We start from the raw sequence: 7,076 nt of genomic DNA on the forward strand, positions 1-7,076 counted from the left end.
TATTTTAATATTCCAATCTATCTCTGGTGATCCTAGGGTTAACCTAAGCTCAGTGGGTTGACTTGGTATTCAGTTGGTTTTCACTTGGAATTCTCTGGGCCTTGCACTAGGCCTTAGGCTTATGTCCCAATGCATCATCCAGAGATGGTGGCCTAGGGGTAAAATGGTCATTCTCAGTGTTTGCACCTGACCCTAGGTCATAATAGGCTTACAATGCTGTCCTCAACTTGGCAGTGCTACAGGACTAAGCACAGGCAGGGTTTCCAAGTCCTGCGGGGCCCACTTGGGTTCCCAAGCATTCCCTCATATGGACAGATGTGGAGAGGGGCTTTTAGGTCATTTTCCACCTTCCCACACAGTACCATGGCCAATGGGTGAGGTCCCTCAAGTCAGAATGCCAAAACAGCAGTGTTTCACTCACTGGGGAATGGCTCTGGGCATTGGGTGCATGGCCCAGAGTCTTCAAACCGAGATTTGGCTGAGATTCCTAGGTTGCTGCTTATGGGCAATGACCAAAACATCTCCCCATGCATGTTAGGGTGTTAGGTACCCCCCGGGGTGATCTTCATTTTGGTCCATGTGGATTCTCCACTGGGCCCACCACTAGGCTGCCAGAGGCTGCCCAGACAGCCTAGTAAATAGTGTCACAGGGTTTTCTCCAGTAGCAGATCTGAATTTTGGCGACAACCAAGGCTGTAAACAAATGTAAAATGGTGATTCAAGGTTGTTACCACCTAGGGTTAGGTCCCATGCAGCCAGGGTTTGCATCCAAAGCTCCATACAGTCAAATAATAGTGCATCTGGCAGTGCAACCATGCACAACCAGATTTTGGCTCCAAAACCAGCATATTAGACCTGTATTTTTACTCAAAAATCTCAAATCTTCCATGCTCCATGCTTGCATGGTAGATCTGGAGCAATTCTAGGCAGATCCCAGCTGTTCTGGGCTGCCAGAGAGCAGAAATCCATCCAAAACACAGGCATCAAAAGGAAGCAGCAGGTAGGGGTATTGATTATATACCTGAGCTGAGCTTGGGTGCCACGAAATCTGAGCTCAGATGTGTGAGCTGCTCCTCCCTTCCTTCCTTCTTCCCTTTCTTCTTCTTCTCCCTCTCTTTTCCTCTCTTTTCTCTCTTCTCCCACGATTTGAACAGTAGCCAAGGGGTTTAAATGAACCTATGGCACTGCTATTTATAGGCCCAGGCCATACTAGGGTCTGTTTGGCTGTCCCTACGCTAGACCTTTTCAGTCACGGGACAATCGAACGCGAGGAAAGGTGTTTGCGATGATGAATGAAGAAGCTGAGGTGAACCCCGATGTATTGTCAGGTAAGTTTGCTGAACACTACTATATTATAGGGAATAATTGGCTTACTTCAAGTAACCTAAACTACCTACAAACCCTAGGTACCCTGAATGTCTCAACCATACCTGCACGAGTGTTATTCGCCTCGGGCGCAACCCACTCTTTCATTTCTACCACTTTTGCGAGTAGGATGAAAGATCAACCGAGAGACATCGGGCACGAGCTAGTAGTCAGCACACCGATGGGTAGTGTCGTGAGTTTGAAGGAGATCTACGACCCTTGCCAGATTGAGATTTATGGGAAGAATCTAATCGGACGATTGATAAAGATGGATATAAAGGATTTTGACGAGATACTAGGCATGGATTGGTTATCTGCCTATGGTGCAAATGTCATATGTGCAGAGAAGAAGATAGTATTTAAAATAGATGATGGGTCAATCCTCACCTATCAAAGTGAACCAAGAAGGAAACCTGGGAGGATGACCTTATCAGCCCTCCAGGCGCGAAAGTTATTAGACGATGGATGCCAAGGCTTCTTAGCCACTGTGATAGACACAGAGGCAAAGATAAAACCCTTGGAGGAACTTGAAGTCGTCAGAGAATTTCTTGATGTTTTTCTAGAAGATCTGACGCAACTACCGCCTGATCGCGATATAGAGTTCGCAATTGATCTAATTCCTGGTGCAGCACCAATATCCAAAGCACCATATCAGATGACTCCAATCGAACTGAAGGAATTCTAGGTTCAACTTCAAGACCTGCTAAAGAAGGGATTTATACAAACTAGCGTATCACCCTGGGGAGCACCCGTGCTGTTTGTAAAGAAGAAGGATGGAAGTATGCGGCTGTGTATCGACTACCGTGAGCTGAATAAGCTGACTATCAAGAATCGATATCCGTTGCCGCACATCTATGACCTATTTGATCAGTTACAAGGAGCAAGCATTTTCTCCAAAATTGATCTTAGGTCGGGATATCATCAATTGAAGATCAAGAGGGGTGATATTCATAAAACAGCGTTCCTAACTCGATACGGTCATTACAAATTCCTGGTTTTATTGTTCTGATTAACCAACGCCCCAACAGCATTCATGGACATGATGAATATAGTATTCCATGATGTGTTGGATAAGTTCATCATTGTGTTCATTGACGACATCCTGGTGTACTCCAAGAGTGAGGAAGAGCACGCTAGACACCTTACCTTTGTGTTGCAGTGGTTGCGGGAACACCAGCTTTTTGCCAAATTCAGTAAGTGTGAATTTTGGCTACACCAAATTGGATTCCTGGGACACATCGTCATTGAGGATGGCATCAAAGTAGACCCAGGCAAGGTGAAAGCAGTTCTCGAGTGGGAGACTCCGAAGAGTGCCACTGAGATCCAAAGTTTCTTAGGATTGGCCGGATACTACTGATGGTTTATCAAGAATTTCTCGCGCATTTTGGCACCTATGACGAAGCTTACAAAGAAGGGCACCAAGTTTGAGTGGAATGAAGCATGTGAGAAAAGCTTTCAGGAATTAAGGAACCGATTGGTGACAGCTCCAGTTCTGACCATTCCGGACAACACTGGAGGAATGGTAGTATATACTGACGCATCCAGGACAAGATTGGGTGGCATCCTAATACAGAAAGGTAAGGTAGTCGCCTATGCCTCCAGACAATTAAAGGAACACGAGAAGAACTACCCCACTCATGCCTTAGAGTTGGCAGCGGTAGTCTTTGCGTTGAAGATATGGCGGCATTACCTATATGGTGAAAAGAGTGAAATCTTCAGCGATCATAAAAGTCTGAAGTATTTCTTCACCCAGAAAGAGCTGAACATGAGACAGAGGTGGTGGTTAGAACTGGTGAAAGATTATGACTGTGAAATCCAGTACCACCCTGGTAAGGCCAACGTTGTTGCGGATGCACTAAGCAAAAAATCTCAGGCTGCATCTCTCACTTCCTTAGTTGTAAGCGAACAGTTGATAGAAGAAGCTTGAAAGTTTGATCTGGAACTTGTGATCGAAGGAACGGCTATGCAATTAGTAGCCATGGATCCACAACCGTCGATACAAGAAGAGGTATTTGCAAAGCAACCATTAGACCCCGAGCTGGCCAAGATCATTTAGGAAGTACAACAAGGTGTCCATAAGGACCCAGACTTTTCTTTGACCCATGATGGCGCACTAAAGTTTTGAGACAGATTATGCATGCCTGATGATTATGATGTCCAAGACCGAATCCTTAAAGAGGCGCACAACTCACCCTATACAATCCACCCCGGAAGTACAAAGATGTACAAGGATTTGAAGAAGTATTACTAGTGGATGGGAACGAAAGAGACCATAGCAATATTCATGTCGAAGTGCCTCACCTGTCAATAGATAAAAGTAGAGAGACACTGACCGTATGGATTATTGCAGCCACTTCCCATACCTGAATGGAAGTGGGAAAGAATCACTATGGATTTTGTGACAAATCTGCCCAACACCAGGAAGGGCATGAATGCGATTTGGGTGATTGTAGATGGACTAACAAAGACAGCTCACTTTATACCAATCAAGATAAGTTATTCTATGGAGAAGCTTGTCCAATTATATATAGAAAATATAGTCCGCTTACACAGCGTGCCTGTCAGTATTGCAGGGATTTTAGGTTTACCCAACACTGGGGAGAGGTGTTACTACAAACCTAGGATGGACAACTCTGAGATGTTTTCTTTGGAGACTAGGAGGATGGTCTTCAAAGCACTGACACGGTCACAGGACACTCCCAAGTCAGAGGCTTCCTACAAGCCTAGTGCTCGAGTGATTAGTAGGTGTGTTACCTACAACATCTACCCCAAGGGCGACAATAGGGGTAGCATTTCTATGATGAGGGCTTATATCACATACTATTTACTAGGAGCTGGCAGAGGGGGTCCGATCATAAACCTCCCATACCTATTACTCCAAGTTATGCTATATCATGCACAGAACCCATCTGATGGGAACCTTCCATGTGGGAAGTTCCTTACCTTAGTCTTCCGGCATTTCGTGGTTCCTTTGGCAGGTGAGTACATGGAGAAGGATAGATCCATGCCCATTGACAAGACCTCAATACTGAATATGAAGGTGCCAGGGGTAATCCACTGGAGAATGAGGAGATGGGGATGCCAGGTGATGAGCAACAGAGAGATGAGGAGCTGGATGAGGTGCTGGGTGGTGATGAGCATGATGAGGAGGTGCAGGGTGACATCCAGGGCGAGCATGGAGAGGAGCAGGGTGATGGACATGATGACATTGAGGGCATTGGTGCACAGTTTACAGACTTGCCTGCTTATGAGGCGACGGGTGCCACCAGTTCTCAGGTTCCAGGGCCTTCCGAGTAGGCACAGATGATGTCACATTTTCAGGGCCTTAGTACCCAGCTTTCTGACATGGCGACTAGGATGGATCGGGGCTTCACATCATTGGAGAGAAAGGTAGGATCTGTTGAGCAGCGCTTGGACTTTTGGGACAGGTTCTACCATGTAGACTCGCTCCAGTCACAGCCTCCATCGGGTAACTTGCCTCCTTCGGAGTAGTTCTTCTGACCAGCCTCTGACTCAGTGCTACGTGGTTCAGACATATCTTTTTTTTTATCATATGTACTTATTTCTTCTTCTTCTTTTTTTTGTTGGGATTATATGTAGTTTTTTTTTTTTTCTTTCAGCTTATGTAATTATTAAAGTAATAGTTCCAATCAAACTTATGTAGTGACTCGGCCACAATTGTCTTTAAATTTAATAGAAATTATACATCTTTTATTTAATTGCATCTACCGCCCCTGTAGCTTTTAATTATTACTTGTTTTAGTGTTGGTAGCTTCTTAACCTTAATCTGCATCCCATGAATGTAAGAAGAGCCTCACGCTCTGATACCAAGCTCTATCACACCCCAAACCACCCCCTAGGAGGATTAGGTAGGTGACCCAAATTGCGTAACGGCAATCCGCCAAATCCCACGGATCTAGAAACAGTTAATACATTCACTGACCCACATTCATCACTTTACCATAAACAAGATCAGAGTGCTGCAGATATACTACCATTATAATAACAAAAGAGAAAGCGTAGCGATACGGGAATGATGGTAATATATATATACAAAGTATTGTAAAACATTCCCACCCAGATACAACCCACAAAGAGAAACTAAGCTGATTAAAGCTAAAAGAAAGGGAGAAATACATACATATATATATATATATATATATATATATATATATATACAGGGTGAGCTGACTCAACCTCAAAAAGAAAGTAAGAAAAACTACAGCAGAACCACAAGCAGAATGGGGATAAACTCCCAACAAAAACAAAAAGGAGTCCCCAAGACCAAAAGCATCAAGTGCACTCTTCAACGGTCTTCATCAATGACCACCGAGAATGCACGCATCATCGGCCCAACCTCCGCCTGGGTCCACACCAATATCATCATAATAACCAAGGCTCTCCTCCTCGTAATGAGCCTCCATGCCACAGCGGCATCAATCTGTAAAATCATCTAAAGAAAAACATATATAACAGAATGTGAGCCCCACTGAGCTCGTGAGCAAAACATATCATCATGCATGCACGTGCAACCACAATCCACATGACCCTACATGATATGCAAGTCTAGATTTGATTATTAGCCACCTAACAGTACAACTAAGTCAGGTCAGTGCTACTACAATCCCCAATACATGTATCCCTGGTGCGGGCTTGGTTACCTCTTCCCGTGATACACCCATTGAGTTGTCAGAGAGGACCAATCAGCTCCCGTATTCGTTCACCAAGGTCAGCCCGACCAGCCCTCTGTGATTAACCTGTAGGGCAATCCATCACAATTCTCTTTTCCTTTCATTTCTGGCTTATAGCCCATAATCACCATTCCAGTTCAAACACATTTATTTTCATTTCATTTCTTTTCTTTTCTCATATACACATATGGTCACCCTCACAGGCATCCAACACCTTGACCCCTGTTGGCAAGGGTGCGTAGCACGGGTGATGAAACTCTAACCCCATGTCTATATGGCATCGTATGAGTCAAGCAGTGCCAACCATATCCCATACTACGGGCTACCATAGGCCTCATTTTCAAGCCGACTACGATATCTAGTCTAACATTCACAATCATCAAATAAGGTTCACAGTGTTGATCAACAGACAGTCAATGTGTAATGATTTGAATTTAAATAACACAGCATTTATAACATGAATTTAATTGTCGGCATAGCATCGTAGTTACATGTACACATATGATAATACTTCACTCACCTACGTCTGGTTCTAAAAACTCAGTTGCAATTTCAGTTCCAACAGTAGTCTGTTTGTAGGCCTCGAGCGCGGGATCAAATCCTTGATATAAATCAGAAATTGTTAATTTAATATTCTAATCTATCTCTGGTGACCCTAGGGTTAACCTAAGCTCACTGGGTTGACCCGGTGTTTAGTTAGTTTTCACTTTGAATTCTCTGGGCCTTGCACTAGGCCTTAGGCTTATGTCCCGGTGCATCATCCAAAGATGGTGGCCTAGGGGTAAAATGGTCATTCTCAATGTTAGTACCTGACCCTAGTCATAATAGGCTTACAGTGCTATCCTCAACTTGGCAGTGCTGCAGGACTAAGCACAGGCAGGGTTTCCAACTCCGGAGGGGCCCACTTGGGTTTCCAAGCATTCCCTCATATGGACAGATGTGAAGAGGGGCTTTTAGGTCATTTTCCACCTTCCCACATAGTACCATGGCCAATGGGTGAGGTCCCCCAATTCAGAATGC

The sequence above is a fragment of the Telopea speciosissima genome, chromosome 4, assembly GCF_018873765.1.
Source record: "Telopea speciosissima isolate NSW1024214 ecotype Mountain lineage chromosome 4, Tspe_v1, whole genome shotgun sequence".
In the NCBI taxonomy this organism is placed as follows: Eukaryota; Viridiplantae; Streptophyta; class Magnoliopsida; order Proteales; family Proteaceae; genus Telopea; species Telopea speciosissima.